The sequence below is a fragment of the Pipistrellus hanaki genome (assembly GCF_964339955.1).
Source record: "Pipistrellus hanaki genome assembly, chromosome: 11".
Lineage (NCBI taxonomy): Eukaryota > Metazoa > Chordata > Mammalia > Chiroptera > Vespertilionidae > Pipistrellus > Pipistrellus hanaki.
In genome coordinates this window covers 70946539-70965568 of record NC_140513.1, presented here as the reverse complement: position 1 = coordinate 70965568, position 19030 = coordinate 70946539, and the positions used below count along the sequence as shown (strand labels likewise).

The 19030-nt window shown below is 63.9% G+C and overlaps 1 protein-coding gene across 8 annotated transcripts in view; it reads right to left on the bottom strand.

The window, feature by feature from the left end:
• Window positions 1-19030, bottom strand: part of SEMA4D (semaphorin 4D) — an 88506-nt gene that overhangs the window by 47764 nt on the left and 21712 nt on the right. Inside the window, exon 1 of one of the 8 annotated variants that reach the window (XM_084899063.1) lies at window positions 2497-2575. The exons of the other annotated variants lie outside the window; for them this stretch is intronic. The gene's annotated coding sequence lies outside the window, so the exon portion shown is untranslated. Of the gene's footprint in view, window positions 1-2496; window positions 2576-19030 lie in introns of those variants that run through there. 8 annotated transcript variants of the gene reach the window in all.

Here is a 19030-nt window from a genome sequence, read left to right as displayed (position 1 = left end):
GGACCTGGCTCTCGCTTCTCCGCGGCCTGCATTCCTCCTCCTGCAAGGCCCCGCACGGCACAGGCCACACTGCAGAGGGTCTTCTGAGCTGCAGGCAACCAGACAGAAAGCTCCCTGCCCCGCCATGTGCAGGCTGCCTGCTGGCTTTGTGAAGGTGAGACACACACTCACACACACGCACACACACGCGAGCGAGAGGTCCGCACGCAAACCTACACACCACCCTTCCCACCACGTCTCCCAGCCACCTGCCCAGGTGCCTGCCCGGCCCAAGCCCCGCCCCCGTCACAATGACACAGCAGCAGCCTTTCCACTGTCTCCTGGGCGGCCCGAGCAGGGACAACGTTACACAGGCATGGCGGCCCTCTCTCTCGTGTCGGTTTCCGGTACAGGCCCGCTGACCACCTGCGGGAGGGGCGGGAAAGCTCCTCCCACACCAGCAGCACTGCCCCCCGCCGCCCTCCCCCCCCACCCGCAGTGCGGAGGCAGAGGGGCTGGGTGGTCAGGGATGGCGGCCAGGGTGGAGAAAAACTAGCCCAGGAACCCAACTCGGCAGAGTTAGTAAGACGCCCCAACAGGGAGGGGAAGAGGGTGTGTGTGAGAGGCATGAGATTTAAAATGTATGAATGTTGCTAAGACAGGCAGCTTGCAGATAATCAATTACAGGGCTGTAAGGCATATAAACCAATCCCAAGGATGTCACTAAGGCAACATTCTTTGAAAGGACCAATCAGGAACTAACAAGCATATATGGCTAATATGCAAAGTGTCCCCTCAGGAGTTCGACCTGCAGACCAGGAGTTCGATTGCACGCTATGACGTGTGCTGACCACCAGGAGGCGGCACAGAACAAAGGAAGGCCCCACCCGGCCCTGATGGCCGCCCAAGCCTAGGGACCCACCGGGCATGAATGTCGTGCCTCTAGTATACCGGCCTATATAAAGCACACCCACTTCCCTGCCCTCTCCCGGCGCTGGGTTCTCGGCTGGTGGCAGAAGATGCACTTCCCCCGCCCACGTGGCTATGGCCGCGGGCTCCACACGGGCTCACAGCCTGTTGGCTGGGCTGGGAACGGCTCCGCTGTCACAGGGGAGGGAGCCTGGCCTGGCTGCTCCGGGAACCCCGCTGCCCTGTTCCAGGTCTGGACCGTGTGTCTGTGACTTCACTCTTCAGTTTCACGGACAGTGAGCTCGGGCTCAGACACGGCCGTTTTTGGTTCCAGGCCCACAGGCAATCCTCCCCGCCTCCCGCGAGACCCGGGACCGCCTGCCCCGGCCTCTGCCAGGGAGAGAGCCGCTCCCGGAGGCTCCGGGACGGGCGTCGCTGCTCTGCCTCCTGCAGGCCCCTCGCTGGCCCTGCTGCGTTCAGGGACGCGGCTCGGTGTGGGCCGGTGCTGATTCATGTTCTTACAACAGACAGATTGTCAGGCGGCTCCCGACGCCCTGATGCTGAGCAGTAACTGATGTAGCATGATGTCTCGTCCAGGGAAGTCCAAACAAAACCTGCTGCTCCTGCGGGCGTGAGCTGGAGGAGTCCGAGCCCCGTGCGGGGAGGGCCGGCAGGAGACGCTGCCCCTCCGGGCACAGCGAGAAACCGTGCTGGGAGCGGGTTTGAAGGCAACCTGAGTAGCACTGACTTCAAAATGCTGGCTGGATAAAATGCAAATCACCGTGAACAGAGACAGGAGACAACAAGGAAACCAGAACATTCCATGGCACTTGATTAGATTGCTCATTCAGATGCAAATTTTACCCCAATTTGGGAAGGATCACAAGCACCCCTGTTCAGAGCCCGGCCCACGGCTCTGCTCTTTCTTTCAGGAGCCCCTCCCGGCGGCGGCCGAGAGGCGGGCTGCACGTCTCTGTGCGGTTTCTTCCTCACTCACCGGCCTTTCCCGAGGAACCGCGCACAGCACCACCCGCTCCCACGGACACGCATGGGCTGCCCGGCACACACCTCACTGCGAACCACGGGCCAGAGGGACCGCGGCGAGCACACCTGCCCCTTTAAACGAAGCCGTCGGTCCCACAACCCCACCCCACCCGCCTCGCCGGAGGGTGCACCCCACCGCCCCGCCTGCTTCCTCCCGGAGTGCAGGGCACGGAGAAACCGCGATGGGAGCAATCCAGACAAGAAGGAAGGCTGCCCCCGCGGCAGCCGCCACGTCGCTGGGCTGCCGTCGCTGCCCAGGAAAGGCCCGAGCAGCCCAGGCCAGGGCAGCCGGCCTCAGCCCCGCCGCCCCGCCGGCCACTGCCCACAGACAGCTCCCGGACACGCCCTGGTCCTGGGGACGGGGCTGGGGACAGAAGGACGCCTGCTTGCTTCCTCACAGCCTGTGCACTGAGCCCGGAGAACTGGGAGAGAAAAGCTGTCGTGTGAACAGGAAGGAAACACTTATTACTCCCGAACCACGCGCTGGTGCGGGGTCCTGGCCAGTGGCGGCGATTCCGTCGCTGGAGGGTGATGAGGTCCCCACCTCAAGCACTCGGACAGAACTCACACCGACTTCTCCAGCAGTGCCCGCTGGTCTGTAGGTTCCCCTGGATTTTTCTAGTAAAAACAACACATGATACCACCTGCAAAGAAAACAAGCAACGCCGGGCCTCTGGCCACACCCCTGCGGCCGGGCCCGGGCCTCACCTCCCTGCTGGCCATGCTGATCTCCGGCCACGGGGACGACGGCGCGCAGGCAGGCTGGCCTGCCCGGCCATCTCTCCTCGTAGGACCTCGCTGCTCCGTGCCTATCCTACGCCTGGGACTCCGGCACGGCCTGGCGGGGCCGTGCAGCCAGGCCCGGGCAGTGGGGCCATCGGCCGGACAAGGCTCTGTTCAGAGTGGACAAGGCCCCGCAGTGAGCCTCCCTGGGCTCGGGACAGGCTGGCCCCATTCTGTCCCTTTCAGTGGCAGGCTGTGCCAGACGTGGCTGACGGTCCTCCTGTGTGGCGCATTCAGGGCAGCAGGGCAGGGCCAGCCGGGCAGGGCCAGGGGCGGGGGGCGGGGAAGGCAGGGGAGGGGGAGGAGGAGCAGGGGAGGAGGAGGGTGGGTGGAGGTGCTGCTGTGCCTCAGAAAGGGGCTCGGAGCCGGCAGGAAGAAGGGACCCAGGCCTCAGGGCTCCAGGGAGAAAGCGGTGAGCTGCCCCGCTCCCCCGGCTCGGCTGCAGCCTGAGCAGCCACGGGCCCTGGGAGCGGCAGTGCAGCCTGAAGGCGGAGGAGTGCAGCGCCCCGTCGCCCTTGGCAGAGGGTGCCGAGTGCTTCCCGCCGAGCTCCCAGCACAGCTGGCGCAGGGAAACCAAAACAGGAAGCCGTGCTGGCTACGGCGCCTCTTCTCTCCGCTGCCCGCTGCCCGCTGGCACGTCTGTCCTCCCTAAGTGGGCCGAGCCCAGGGACCATCACACAGGGTTCAGTCCACGGTCACCGGCAGGGCCTGAGGGGAGGCACAGCAAGGAGATGGCAGCACCCACACACGGCGGGAACCACCTGGGGGGATGGCAGGGGCAGGGGTGTCACACGGGTGTCGGTGAGACAGGTGAACAGGTGAGCCTGCTCTGCCAAGTGCCTCCTGGACCCACCCGTCCATCACTGCCGCCTGCACAGGCGGGGCCACCTGCTGGGGACAGATGATGGACAGCCCAGGCTGGCAGGACCCGCCCACCCCGCCCACCCCGCCCCGCCCCCTGAGGCTGTTAGCTGTCAGTCCCCGGTGTGGCTGAGTGTGTGCGCCTCCAGGGACACCCCCCTACCACCACATCCCCCCCCTGCAGCGTGGGCAGGGCAAGGCCAGAGGGGAACCTGACCTCACTGGCTCTCAGCGTGGGTGGGGCCAGTCCAGCTTGGGCAGCACAGTGGGAGCTCGGGCAAAGAGGGCATTTGGGGGACACAGAGGGCATTTGGGGGACACAGAGGACACTAGCAGACAAGGGGGCTGCCACCCAGGGAGCCTGAGTCAGTGTTCAGGTGTGAGCTCCTGAGGGCAGCCAAGGTCAGACACGGGCACCTGCAACAGCAACACCTGCACATGCCAAGGCTACATGCACCCGCCACATCTGCACGCCCACCATGCGCGGAGCAGAGCACCCTGTCCGAGGGGCCCAGGCCGAGCTGTGCAGTGTCGTCCTCTCTCCCCGTCACACACCTGCCACCGTGTGCCCCCCCATCCTTCTCTGCCGGGAGCGTGAAACACGAAGCCAGAGGGCACGTACAGGAGGCTCGGAACTTCCTGCAGCCACAGAGACGCGGCCCCTTCCGGGCCGCCCTCCGGCCGCTGTGGCGGCTGCAGCGAGAAGCCCGAGGACCGGCGCCCCGAGACACGTCCTCCAGAGCGGAGCTCGTGCTCCGCAGAGCGGCTCCGAGCAGCAGTGCCGGCCCAGGAGACCGCACCGGACCTCCCTCCCTCGGGTCTGACTCCACACGACACAGCACTCTAGGCGACCTCGAGGCTCAAGAGAGCCATCCATTTCCCAACCGACGGCCGCTGGCATGGTGAGTGGAGACATTCTGAGAGAAGCGGTCCGGGAACACACGCAGGCGAGCCACGGACGAGGAACGCAAACCGCGAGGGACCTCGCAGTGGAGACCGGACGCCCAGGACGCCGGAGACGCGTGCCGGGGAGAGGGCGCCTCCCAGGGCGAGCTGGGAGCAGGATCCACGTAGGGAAAGGCCAGCGCTTAGATCTTTCCGGAACCGTTCTGGCAGCGCCCGTAAACAGGTGCCCCGGCCACAGTCACGGGCACGGAAGAGCGGCCTCATGCCGCGGCTGGCGACGCCGGAGGCTGTGGCCGTGCTGCGGAGTGGCCACCAGGGGGGCGGGAACAGCGGCCACCCCTCCAGTCCGGGCCGGCGGTCGCAGCGCCCTGAACGCCCTCCGAGGCCTCTTCCAGCTGCGGGGCGGCGGCACTCCTGGCTTCTGGCCCTGTCATTGGCCAGGACCCCAGTGGAACAGAGTCAAGGGGGTGTGGGTACGGAGGTCAGGGCAGAAACAGAATCCGGGGACCAGCTATAACGTAAGACACATTCTTCCTGCTCTGTTAACCGTGACTCTCTGGTTCTGCTCACAGGCACACGCTGACCTGCTGGGAGTGCACGTGGACCTGGGAGCTCACCTGGACGTGCGGCCATCTGCCACGGTCACGGAGAGACTGACAACCTTGTGGCAAAACCAGAGACGCCAGTCCTTTGAAGACCCTCAGCCCTCTGCACACCCACAGCCCTTTGCAAACCCCCCGCCTGCACTGCCTGTAAGCTGCCCCTGGCACACCCCTCCTGACCCCTTTTGCCTACGTCCCTATTCAATCGTCACCCTTCTGCCCACTATAAGCAGCGGCTGACACAGGGTGTGGAGCAGGCTTACGTGGCTGACCGGCTGCTCTCCGTGCTGCCGGGATCACCGGAATTAAGGCTCTGCTGAATGGGCTGAAGTAGTGACAGGCAGCCTGGATCCACTGATGGTCCGTTAAATAGAAAGATTTACTCTAATGAATCAGATCATGTGATCACGGAGGCCGGCAAGCCTTGGCATCTGCAGTGAGCAAACTGCAGACTCGGGGCAGCTAATGGTGCAAATCCCGGCTGGAGCCCAGGTCTGAGGCAGGAGGACCCACGGGCCAGCTCACAGGCAGCAGGACAGACGGAGTAACGCTCCCCGCCTCGGCTCTCCTGCTCGATCGGCCGTCCACTGATGGGATGCGGCCCCCCACAGGAGGGAGGACATCTGCTTACTCCGCCCACAGACTCCAATGCTGACCTCCTCCAGAAGCACCCTCACAGACACACCAGATCGTGTCTGACCGGGTATCTGGGCACCTGTGCCCAGTCAAGCTGACACATAAAACCAACCTCCTCGCCCACACCACTCTAACCTCTACTTCGTCTTCCCATCACCTTCTCCTCATCTCACTCTCCGCCTGCTCCCGCTCCAGGGGCACCTGTGGTGGCATTTGGGGCCCATCCCGTAACTCCCCATCACCTCCCCGTCTCAAGATCCCTCACCGAGGCCCTTGCCCAATGTGGCCAAGAAGGTGACACACGTGGTCCTGTCTCTGTAGTGAACACACGGGGTCTCTCGGGGTAACCTTTGCTGTCCACAGCATTTTCCTGCAAAAACGAGTGTCCCCCTTGACGCCAAGGTGGGGGCGTCCTGACCCTGGGCCTCCATGCCTTTCCGCGAGGCAGCGGGAGGGCGCGGCGAAGGCGGGCAGTGTCCTTCTGAGGCGGGCATGGGAGGAGGGCGGTGCCCCCTTCCCAAACCCACTCCCGCTCCCCACACCGTGTGTGTGAGTCCTCCGGCATGGGGGCTCTGCGCGCCCACACTCTGACCCCGGCCTCCGGCTGCCTGAGCGCCTGCTACTCAGGGGTACCCACAGGGTTTAGTGGGGCGCACCCCAAGACCCGTGTCCCTGAGGGCCGCTGCATCCTCTCCTTCCCTGCTGCCACCGTCAGTCTCCACCCGTCCAAGGCTGTCCTCACCCCGAGCCGCCTGGCAGCCACGCGAACCTCCCCCTCCCCACCCCGTACGCCTTCGTCCTCGTCCCTGCAAGCTCGGCAGAGGCTCGGGGGCTGCGCCCCTCTGTCCTCACAGCGGCCTCACTCACCTAACGAGGCCTGTTCCCGGGGAGGGGCCGCCATCTGCCCTCTGGTGGCTCATGCCCCGGCAGGGACTCGCCTGGGCTGGTCCTCCAATGTCTCCAGTCCTAAGGCCTCCTCCCGGCCACAGGCCACGTGCCCCAGGCCCTGCTGCCCCACTGGAGGCCTCCCCGACAACCCGGGAGCTGGTCTGAATGCGGATCCTCACCCTTCCAGGCGCTCAGCCAAACCCAGGCTCAACGCCCCCCCCCCCCCCCCCCCCCGCCAACTCAGACCCCCTGTGGCAGCAAGTCCCCGGGCTCCGCCTCCTAATAAACACCCAAAGGGCTCTCCTCCCGCTGCGGCACCCAGGCCCGCACCCCCTCCTGCACCCCTTCGCAGCTCTGCACAGGCTCCCCGCACCTCCCAGGTCCATTCTCCCAGGAGCCTGCAGTCCCGTCCAAACCTGGACTGCACGGAGCACCAAGAGGTGCTTCTGCTGGGAGCGAAAGCAGGCGGTCCTCAGTGCTCTCTGCCCGGTCCCTTCCCTCCAGGCCAGCCCTGGGCCCCTTCCCTCCTGCCCGGCCCTGGGTGGGGTGGGATGGGGTGGGGAGGCCGATGGAGCACACACACCAGCTCTGAGCCCACCTGCAAGCCCCCAGGCACTGCTGCTGTCTTCCACGTCCACAGACAGCTGCTACCTGACAGCTGGGCCTTTGCACCGGCCATGCCTTCTACCTGATGCTCCTCCCAAACCCAGCCGGCTCCTGCTTGTCCTCAGTCACTGCCCCTCCCCGCAGGGCCTTCTGCTGCCCCTTCTCCACTGGTTCTCTCATTTGCACCCTCACCTCTCACTCCCTGCATCTGACTTACTCATCCACTGACAGCTGTCTTCCAGGCCGCTAGAAACTGCTTTCCTGTGGAGGCCCCGTGCCCAGAGCATGCCAGGGGGAGGGCGCGGGGGCCTGAGGCCGCCTGGCTCCGCACTGCAGCCAGAGGGCAGCAGGGCAGACCAGACCGGGCTGCTGCACGGGGTGAAGACGCGCTGCGGGCGCCAGAACGCCGTCCGATGGAGCTCGCTCCCGGGCTCCCGGTGATGACAGCAGCGCCATGCCGCTCCCTGCGGAGAAAAACGGCCTTTGTGGCTATAAATAGGGGCTGCGGTGCCTGCCAGGCCTCCCACGTGCCCACGGTGCGCCCACAGCAGGCCCGGGAAGCAGCTGCACGGGGCAGCAGAGGGTTAACGGGTGGAGCCTGCTCTCCATGGACAAGGCCTGGCCATGCAGGCTCCGGCCACCGGCACGTGCAGGCCCCGCCGCAGGAACGCCGGGCTGCAGACCGCACGACGCTCACAGAAAGCAGGTGACGGGTGCCGGAGAAGGGGAGTCATCCGGGGAGGCACCCCCACCCCCAGCAGAGAGAATCATCCGAGCAGGGCACCCCGTCCGACAAGGCCGGCTGTCAGGTAGCAGCTGTCTGTGGACGTGGAAGAGAGCAGCAGTGCCTGGGGGCTTGCAGGTGGGCTCAGAGCTGGTGTGTGTGCTCCATCAGCCTCCCCACCCCACCCCACCCAGGGCCTGGCAGGAGGGAAGGGGCTCAGGGCTGGAGGGAAGGGGCCCAGGGCTGGAGGGAAGGGACCCAGGGCCGGCCTGGAGGGAAGGGGCGATCAGGCAGAGAGCACGGAGGACCGCCTGCTTTCGTTCCCAGCAGAAGCACCTGCGGAGCCGCACATGCGAGTCCCAGGCGAGATTTCAGTTCTTCCTGGAAGCCAGTCGGAGAGTAAAAACAAAGGGGAAGTCAAAACATATTGCGTTTCGCCCAACACGAAGCCACAGCGCTGCTTTCCCTCACGTGAGGATCGAGCACGAAGGGTGGCCGGTCCCGAGGCCGCCTGCTGCCTCGTGTTGCCCTCGCGTGCCACACGGCGGCCCCGCCAGGCTGGCGGCAGCCTCAGCCGTGGGCGGCACACACCACGGCGGCGCCACCAGCTGCGGCAATGCCAGAGGCTCGGACGCGGAGCCGGGGCAGGTCCAGCTGTGGCAGCTCCCGTCATGGCAAATGGGCCCAACCAGCCCAGCTGCCGACTGTAGGGACCGCGGTCCCGGACGGCAGCCCTCCTCCCGCGTCCAGGCTCCTCCGTGCCCGGCTCCCGCCGACGGGTCTGTCCCAGGGCCTGCCGGGCTCTGTCCTCTGCGGCCATGGGGGCTCCTGCTGTGCCCGGCTGCGGCTCTCGTCACACCATCCGGACCGGAGGCCGTGGACGGTGTTGGCTCATCCATCACACAGAGCGGCGTGAGGGTGACACGGGCTTTACATCCACACGTCGCGAGCGTTCAGTGCCCCATGCCATCTTCACGGCTCAGCTCAGACCCCTCACCAGTGGTGAGACCTGGCAGCCGCCCAGGTCCTGGCACAGGCGGAAGCCATAAACTCCTCCCAGTGCCGCCTACTCACACCTGCAGCTCTGCCAGGCCCTGGCGGCCATTCGCCGAGGACACGGCACGCTGCCTACGGTGGGCAGCGCGGGCACAAGCCCGGCTGAGGCCGCTGCAGGCCACCGCTCGCAGCCGCGCCCTTCCTGCAGGGGGCCCTCCGCACAGGGGTCCGGGCTCCAGGACGTGGGCCTGAGAAGGTGCAGGGAGGCCTAACTCCATCCTGTGGCTCTGGCTCCGCAGACACACGGCCGCGTGAACCGTCCTGGGAGACCGTGGAGCTCAGCAGGTGGCGGCCTGGCGGGGGGCACCGCACCCTGTGATTCGGAAGGACACGCAGGCCCACGACAGCCACTCGCTGTGGCGGCGGCACGCGAGCCACTCGTCCTCACCAGAGCCGGACGCCGCCCTCCGTGGACGCCGCCCTCCGTGGCCCTCCGTGGGCGCCGCCCCCCGTGGCCCTCCGTGGACGCCGCCCTCCCGTGGCCCTCCGTGGGCGCCGCCCTCCGTGGGCACCGCCCTCCCTCCGTGGACGCCGCCCCCCGTGGACGCCGCTGCGTGGGCGGCGGCAGGGGCGGTCCCCGCGTGGCTGCCAGTTCCGGAACACATTTATCCCCAAGCACTTGGTTTTAAATCGCCGTGTGCACGCACATTCCTCACATCGGGAGAGGGAAAGCCACCGGAGCTTCTGACCCGCACGGAACTCCAAACACCCCCTCCCTCTGGGGGGCGGATCACAGCGAGAGCAGATCCCTCCTGGGCCTCCTCCTCGAGGGGCCGAGTCCCTCCCAGCTCCGGGCGTGACCGACAGGCACAGGGCACTCTCACACAGACACCCCTCCCCCCACCACTGCACCCAGAGCTACCGGGAACGGCCTGCCGCTTCCCCTTCTCTTCCGGAAGCTACGGCCTCACTGCGGCCCCCACCCCACCCAAACCAGGAGGCCGCTCCCTCTGCCCTCCTCTCAGACGCCGTGGAAGCTGGAGGAGGCCTGTGTGTCCCGAGCCGCTGCGGGCACGGGGACGCTCCGTCAGGACTGCCAACCCAGCTGACGTCTGACGCCCTCGCAGCAGCTGCAGCTATGGCACTGAGCTCGACCCCCTGGCCGCTGACCCCGCGCAGAGGCAGCAGCGAAGGCAGAGGCGGAGGACCGAGGAGGCTCAGCCTGTGCTCACGCTGGCATGGCAGCGGTCCCGTCCCGCAGCACCTACCCCTCCCCGCCACCCGGGAGGCCGCCGCCGGCCCTGGGCACCAGTCACGGGCTCAAACCCAGCACTGCCCTGGGGGCCTTTCACCCTCGCCACCCGAGGCACCGTCCTCCGTGCCACAAGGCCCACTCGGGAGCCAGCTCTAAGCCCACACCGCGGGCAGACCCGCAGGCAGACTGCTGCCCGGACCCACGCCTCCGCGGCCGGCCTGCTGACACAGGGTCCGAGGCGGTGAGTGAGGCCCGTGGAGCCAGAACCCCTCCTACTCCTGCCCACAGCCCCCGCTGGACGGCTGGGCCACCTGACCACCTAACAGGCCAAGTCACAGGGTGCAGCTCACCTGGCCAGGCACGCCAGGCCACACCTGCGCGAACTGGGAGTGAGGGTGTCTGCACCCTGGTTCCATCCGTACGCCCTCCTGGCCCAGTTCCTGTGACATGGATGCGGAGTGGGAGCTCAGGGGCCCGGGGAGCCTCCGGCTCGGAGCTCGCAGCTCCGATGGCTGAGTCAGAGCACAGACACCTGCTCACACCAGCTGCCTCAGTGGCCGAGCCGGAGCTGCAGTCAGAGAAGCTGCTGTCCGAGCTATTTCAGCAGCAAGTACGTTGTAAAACCCCGATCAGAGAGGAAGAGGGGGCGGGGCGGGTCAAAGGGAGCCGCACGGCCGCAGGAACCACACAGGCACCAGGATTTGTGAGGGTCTGACTGGCCCGAAGCTCTGACACCGCCCAGCGAGGGCGAGGAGCCTGGACGGGGCCCTTCCTCCCTCCGCAGACTCCCGGCCAGCACCCCAGGACCCCAACAGGGCCCGGCGCCCCCAGCAGCCCCCAGAACTGCTCCTGTGTGCTGCGGGTCCTTCCCGGCATCACAGCCCGCTCCAATGCCACCTCCCGGAGAAGGGCCCTCCTGGAGGGGGCGCCCGGGACAGGCCTGGCCAGGGGGCCCAGCTGAGGCTTCAGGACGGCGGTGGTGGGAGCACGAGGACCACCCAGGGCAGCCACGCGGCAGCTCGGCTGCACTGCCTCAGACTGCGGGGCAGCCTGGGCGGGACCTGGCCCTGCAGGGGCAGCAGGACATCCCGGCCCCTGGGCTCCAGAAAAGGCTCACTGCAGTGACGGGGACGGCCTCACGGCCCTCCCCCCTGCACCTAGGGCAGTGGTCGGCAAACTCATAGGTCAACAGAGCCAAATATCAACAGTACAACGACTGAAATTTCTTTTGAGAGCCGAAAACCGACTTTGGCACATGGGCCACGAAGTTTCAGTCGTACTGTACGTGTGCGCCCGCACCTGGTATTCTGTGGAAGAGCCACACTCAAGGGGCCAAAGAGCCCGCATGTGGCAAGTGAGCCGCAGTTTGCCTACCACGGACCAGGGCATGAGCAGACCACCCAAGTTCTCCCTGTGCCTCCTCAGGCAGGAGCGGAACGGCACATCCCGAGGCCAACGGGGACAAAATGCTAGTTACCCAAACTCTGGTTCCACTTCACTCCCACCCAGAACCTGCCCCACCACCGGCCCGAGCTCGGACGCCCTGGGAACAGACCGGCCCGGGCACGTCCTCGGTGACTGCCCTTCGCTGTGCGCTGGCCCCCTGCCCCGCCGGGGCCTGCCCACACCCACGGAGGGAACCCGGTGCCGACTCACCTCGGGGCGAGCTCACAGCCACACGCCTGGTAGGGCCCCTCCCCACAGGGCCTTCTGATACGGAGCCCTGTCTGTCTTCATTTGACAAGTGGTCACACACGACTTCAAGCCCCAACACCAACCAGCGAAGGCCTGATGGACAGGTGACCTGTGACTTCCGCCTCCTGCAGGTCTCACCAGATCAGGGTCGGTACAAACAGGGACGGGTTCGAGGTGTAGCGCAGAGCATCCCTGTCACAGCTGCTCCTGGGCCCACATACCGACTCGTGTCCTGAGCCCACGGCCCCAGAGACGCTCTCCCTCCAGGAGGCGGGCAGGGCTCTGCAGGACCATGTGCCCCGGACCCTGCCCAGGCCTCAGGCCCGCGCCTTCCCGCTCCCCCAGCTGCAGAGGCGCTGCCTGCCCGCTCTGAGGCGGACAGCCTCCTCTGCAGGAGCGGCGGCCGGGGTGTTCTCACGGGACCCCAACAGCAGGCGGAGCAGGAGGCGCTTCCCCTGACCCAGGAAAGGTAAGGCAGACGCAACTGCGCAAGGCTGTCCATGTGCCGCCCTCAGAGCTCCGGAGGCTCTAACCTCCGCTGGAAGCCGCTCACTCCAAACCCCGGAGGGAGGGGCGAGACTCAGGAGGAAGGGCTCGGTGCCCGCTGAGAGCACGTGCTCCGTCCGCAGGGGCACACTCAGGGAACCTCCCAGGGCCCAGGTCAGTCACGTGGCGCGGAGCTCCTCGCCAGCCCAGCCGCGCCCCTTGCTGCGGTCAGTGTGACTGGCCAGGCCCACACGCTCGGCCCTCCGCGGTCTACGGGCCCCACTGTCAGCGTGGTCAGCTGAGCTGCTTCCGTGTGAGGGAGGGGGCTGTGACCGCCCGGCCATGGGGTCCTCACTCGGTTCACATGACAATGACACTTGTGAGCTCCAATCTGTGACCTTCTACAAGGACGCCTCACCCTCCTGCTCCTGCTGCCTCTGGTTACTCTGTGACTGCCAGGCCGTAAGCCGGGAGCTCCTCTGGTTACTCTGTGACTGCCAGGCCGTAAGCCGGGAGCTCCTCTGGTTACTCTGTGACTGCCAGGCTGTAAGCCGGGAGCTCCGGAGGGTTTGTTACCCTTCTACAAGCGATCAGAACAGAAACCAAAAAGTCACCCATCTCCTACCAGGGAACTGCATGATTGCACTGCAGGCTGTCACGGCTGGCAGCCCTCCGAGAATGGTCCCGAGGCCTCGCCTCGCCCGCCTCCTGGTCTTCCTGGGCGAGCTGCTCCAGGCCCTCCCGCCCCCCAGCCTGGCTGCCGGCTCCTGAGGCCCCAGAACCGGTGACCTGCAGTTCCAGGCAGCACTCACCCCAGAACCGGGCCCGCAGGAGACGCGGACGGAGAGGCCTGGGAGGACGGACCCCAATCTCGCTCACTGGAAGGCGGGCTTGAATTTCCCTTCTTTCTGGACCTAGGAAGGTCACGAGTCTTATCCATTGCTGCAAGGATGTCCCGTAGGGAGCACAGCCCTCAGCCCATGGATAGAATCATCCTCACCACTTGAGCTGTCCGCACCTGGCAACCTCCCCTGAGCTGTCCCACCAGCCACGCCGCACAGCCTGGCCTGTGGCGGACGAGCAGCGCTGAGACTGAGCCGCGCGGGACGGTGAGATGGCAGCAGTCACACCGCGGTCACTGCTCCGAAGGCTGCGTCCAAACCCGCCCGATCCTTCCCCTCCCGTCCTGTGCCAGGCTGCCATCCGGTGCCCCATCGCCTGGACACCACGTGCACACGGCCAGGGCTCACACAGGACACGCTCCCCAAACAGGTATTCCCTCCCCCTCCTGTTGGAAAACCTGCTCTCCGTCCATTGCTCACACCCCTCTCCGTTCCAAAGCCCGGTGACACGCTTTTCTAACAGGGCAGCCACGCGCTTACTGAGAATGGCTCAGACAGCAAGGTGCCTCCGCGCCGGTGCGGGGCCCCCGGAGGCCCGTCCCGCCACCTCCCAGGACGCGGAGCTGCGTCCGGCCACCACACGGCGGCATGTGTGCTGGTATGAGACAGGCTGGTGCTGTTACCACACCCGCTCAGCTAGGAAGCCACCGCCACCCGCCGCTCCCACACGCCTCCATCAGGGCTCACGCCGCGGGGGACAACGTGTCAGACAACACACTGACCTCGTCCACCCTCAGTCCACCAGGCAAACGCCCACCCACCTCGGCTTACCCAGCGCCAGGAGGCGGGCAGCGTGTGGCCTGATGGCAGCCGGACGGAGAGCATCGGTGCTGCCCGCCGCCGCGGGAACACTGGGACACGGCGCTCAGACAGCACGGACGGGCGGCCCTCTCCCACCTCAGGGAGTCTCCTGTGCGGGACGGTCCCTGGCGCAACCCGATGCTTCCTTCCGGCAGGCACCGGCTGCTCGGATCAGCTTCCCTCGCTGGGCACCGAACGCTGCCCTGGCGGCTGGGCGCCCTAATGCTGCTCTAACACGTCTCATCTGTGCTCCCCGGGGACCTCCGAGAGCCCTGGGATCCGGCCTCAGGCCGTGCCCTTGGCGGTGCCGGCCACCGCGCCAGAGGCTGCCTTCAAACCGGGGCTGCTCATTCCCACTCCGTTTCGGGAGGGCGCCCACCGCAGACAGCAGACGCTGCCACCACGGAGTGCAGCCGAAACCTCAGAGGGAACGCCCGGTTTCCCCAACCCCCGCCCCGCCCCCAGGAGGAAACCGATAGCCTGAGCAACCTCTGATTAAAGACACCCAGTTCACCGCCAAAAACCTTCTGGAAAGGAGATCCCGGGCCAGACGGCTCTGCCAGCAAACTCTGCCGAACACAGAACTGACAATTCTACACAGAAAACAGGAGGGAAATGTTTCCCAGCTTCACCGTGGCCCGCACCGCCCTGACAGCAAAGCCACGGAGCCCGCACCAGACCAACACGCCTCTGAACAGACCAAAATCCTCAACAGCACACCTACACAGCGGCCGGTGACTGATATATACGGATATGCACACTAGAGGCCCGGTGCGCGATTCATGCACTGGAGGTCCCTCGGCCTGGCCTGCGGGGATCAGTGGACCCCTGCACCGCCACAGCCCGGCCTTGCTTGTCAGGCTCCAGCCTGCTGTCCACGCTGATCGGCACAGGACAAAGTAGCGCACAAAGCTGCATGCCGCCAGGGGGAGCCCGAGCCCAGACCGGGCACCATACCAATCCTGCTCATCCCAGCCCCACTGCACCTGCCTCCACCACCCTCAGGTGCGCAGGGGAAGTGTCCGCAGGAGAGGCCTACGCCGCCTCAGCTGTGCTCGCCAGCCATGAGCCTGACATCTGGCGCCCATCTGTCAGCTGAGAGGCGCTCCTGCTGTGGGAGTGCACTACCAGCTCCTGTGTTGAGCATCTGCCCCCTGGTGGTCAGTGTATGTCATAGCAACTGGTCGCACTGCCGTTCAGTTGATTTGCATGTTTGACTTTTTTTTTATATAGGATGTTATCCCGCAACCAAAGGGGTTTATCCCAGAATGCAAGGCAAATGTGCAACCTGCAACAATCAATACATACAATCCACATATCAATAGTTTAAAGCAGTGGTTCTAAACCTTGTTAATGCTGAAACCCTTTAATACAGCTGCTCATGTGGTGGTGACCCCCAAAGATAAAATTATTTTCGTTGCTACTTCATACTGTAATTTTGCTACTGTTAATGAACCGTAATGTAAATATCTGTGTTTTCCAATGGTCTTAGGCGACCCTGCTAGCGGTTCTCAACCTGTGGTTGGAGAAAACGGCTGCTGTAGAGCCTGAGACCATCGGAAAACACAGATACCACAACATGAGGAGCTGTGTTAAAGGGCCGCGGCATTAGAAAGGTGGAGCACCACTGGTTTAAAGACTAAAAACACACAGGAGCCTATCGATTTCTGAAGAAAAAGCATTTGAAAACCATTGGCATCCACTTACGTATGATAAAAACTCTCAGCGAACTAGGAACAGAGGAGCCCACGTCCATGGAAACCCCACAGCCGACAGGGTCTCAGTGGTAGGGGACTGGGGGCCTTCCCGGAAACCAGACCCCTCCCTGCTACTGCACTGAAGGCCTGGCTACTGAGTGAAGAAAGAAGAAGGTATCAACAGCATACAGGTTAGCAAGGAGCGATAAAGCAGCCTTTCCCAGACAACACGATTGCCTGTGTAAAAATTAGCCCGTAAGGATGCGCTGAGGAACACGCTGAAGGAGAAAGCTCTTCTCAGGGGCGTGCCCTGGGTGAGGCGTGGCGCCGGCCGGCGCTCTGACAGCGCGGGGGAGCGGCGAACGGAGCAGCTCGCCGCCAGACCTGCCCTCCGTGAGAGCCCGCTGTGAGAAGGAAGCCAGCCACAGGCAGAGAGAATGTCTGCAAACCACAAGCCTGACGAAGAACTTGCATTCAACGTACAAAAAATGCGAGAGACTCAACAGGAAGGAAATAAACCACCAACTAAAATACGAGGAAAAGGCCTGGGCAGATGTTTAACCAACGTGGATAAATGGTGGCAAATAAGCACATGAGAAGATATTTAACGTGATTAGCCACCAGGAAATGCAAATTAAACTCTCAACGAGACACTGCACACACATTAAATAGCTAAAAGTAGAACCCTCACTAATGTGACGTGTAGCTGACGTCGTTGGTGATGATGTGACCCAGGACAGCCAATCCAGGAACATGGTGGACTTGTGGCGCTTTCTTATAAGGTTAAACATGCACCCACATACCGTGCGGCCCAGCAAGCCCACCTGGGGTGTTTACGGCAGCTTTACTGTGTAGAGTGACACACTACTCAGGTCAAAAGAACCAACTACTTGAGCCCTGAAAGCATGATGCCAAGTGAGAGGCCACCTGGAAAGACGCCATCTACAGGACTGTCTTGAAAAGGTAACCTTGGGGACAGAGGGGCAGCAGCGTGCGGGCAGGCAGAAGCAGGTGTACAGTGGTGAGTGTTCTTGTCTTACTGCTCATTCCTACTAGAGGCCCGATGCACAGAATTCACACACGGGCAGGCCCCCGCCCCCCGCGGCCGGCACGGCTTCCCTCTGGCACCGGGACCCGGGCTTCCCTCGCAGCCTGGCTTCGTCCGGAGGACGTCCAGTCTAACTAGCATGTTACGCTTTATCATTACAGACTGTAATCTTTCCCACACGCCACTGTGCACCTGCTCTGCCCTCCCCGTGTAGCGGGGGACATACAGGCGCACAGCACTCTGGGGGACAGAATGTCCTGACCGTGCAGGTGGCTCCCAGATCCATGCCTGCGTTACACTCAAGGACCTGCGCCCCAACACAGGCATTTCTCTGTGTGCACATTTAAATCGAAGGAAAGAAGAGTAAGAGGACTACACCAACTGGATTGAAATGTTTAAAAAAAATCTTTACTTTTAGCTAAGGTGACCAGACTTCCCGCTTTTGGCGGGACAGTCCCAATTTTTAACAATTTGTCCAGCGTCCAGCGGCGTTTTTAAAAAGTCCCAATTTTTGGAAAGAAATTATTAAAAATCGGGACTGTCCCGCCAAAAGCGGGACGTCTGGTCACCTTACTTTTAGCCCATCACAAAAGGACCAATTCTGTGTGATTCACTGGGGGAGGGGTGTGTGTGTGTGTGTGTGTGTGTGTGTGGGTGTGTGGCTCCCCTCAGGGCTGGCTCAGTCTGGATGAAGACCAGCTCCGGAGAGGGCGGGCGGGTGGGCACACAGCAGTGTGAGTGGCTCAATGCCCTGAGCTATGTGCTGGTTTTACGTTATGCATATCTTACCACAACCAACGCCTTTATTCCTCATCAGAAAAGTAGTGTACAAACTCTATTTGTATAAAAACAATACAACAAAGGGGAGTTCTGAAAGTGAGAAACCAAAGCCCTGGGCTGCGGCTCGCACTGGCTGAGCCGGGCTGGCCCGCGTGTCCCAGAGCGGACGTCCCGGCACCTGGCCGTGCCGCAGGGCGGCCGCCCGTCCCCGGCCAGCGCGGAGCGGCGCCGGGCGCAGCCGTCCACCCCGGGCTTTCCAAGAAGCACGTGGTAGGAGAGGGACCACGGTGTAAGGTGCATCCTGGGCTGGGGCACAGCTTGCAGATGGAGCCGTCCCCGAGCAGCCAGAGCCTCAGACCACAGGCTCAGAGGGCCACGGGGTCGCTGGGCCAGACGATCAGTGCCGGGGGTGTGGACCCACCTCCTCCTCCCTCCCTGAGGGCTCCCCAGAGAAGGAAGTGACCCCCGCCGTGCTTGTGGGTCCGGCGCTGCACTGTCCACTCCCAATTCAGAGGCGTTTCAGCCGCTCTGAGGACAGATGGGCACCAGCTCCTGGGCACACATCCTCCCACCTCCTGCCCCCGGCTGCCCACAGCCCCAGCCCCAGGGATGTCCACATGCAGACTCAGTCTAGACAGCTGGCATCCACAGACTCCAAAGACAAACACATCCCTCCCTCGCCAGCCCTGCCACCCCACGCATCTTGGCAGCAATTAACCTTCGTTTAAACTTCGTGTTGCTGGTTGAGTCAAGCAATCACTGGCATTTTAATCCAAATAAGAACATCACAAAGATTATGCTGGACAAATCCTATATAATAAAGATGTAATATGCAAATGGTCCTTACGCTGACCGCGTGAGACTGGATCACAGACCGTGGGAGGGTGGGGCAGCAATCTACAAGCTGAAGGCAGAGAGCTCCAGGAGAGGGCGGGGCCGTAGCTATGGGAGGGGGTGGGGGGATAGAGGGCAGGGCAGCTGGCAGAGAGCTCCAGGAGAGGGCGGGGCCGTAGCTATGGGAGGGGGTGGGGGGATAGAGGGCAGGGCAGCTGGCAGAGAGCTCCAGGAGAGGGCAGGGCAGTAGCTATGGGAGGGGGTGGGGGGTGGAGGGAGCTCCAGGAGGGCGGGCAGGGGAGCTACAGGGGAGCGGCAGTGAGCTGCTGGCACGGATTCCCGCGCAGGGCGACTAGTAAAATATAAACCCACCCGAATGTCTCCCTGTCCTGAACTCCTAGCAACATGCCCGTGTGCACAGGTGAGGAACCGAGTAAGCGAGCTGTAAACATTGAAACTCGCTGCCCTTTCTCCCCTGTGCGTAGGCCTCAAACCGCCGGACTTTCCAGGTGCCGTTTTTTAAAAACTATGTGGACTTCGTTATCTCCAGTTTTGTGGCTCCAAGGCCACCCTGGCTGAAGACCGGGTCCCTGACAGG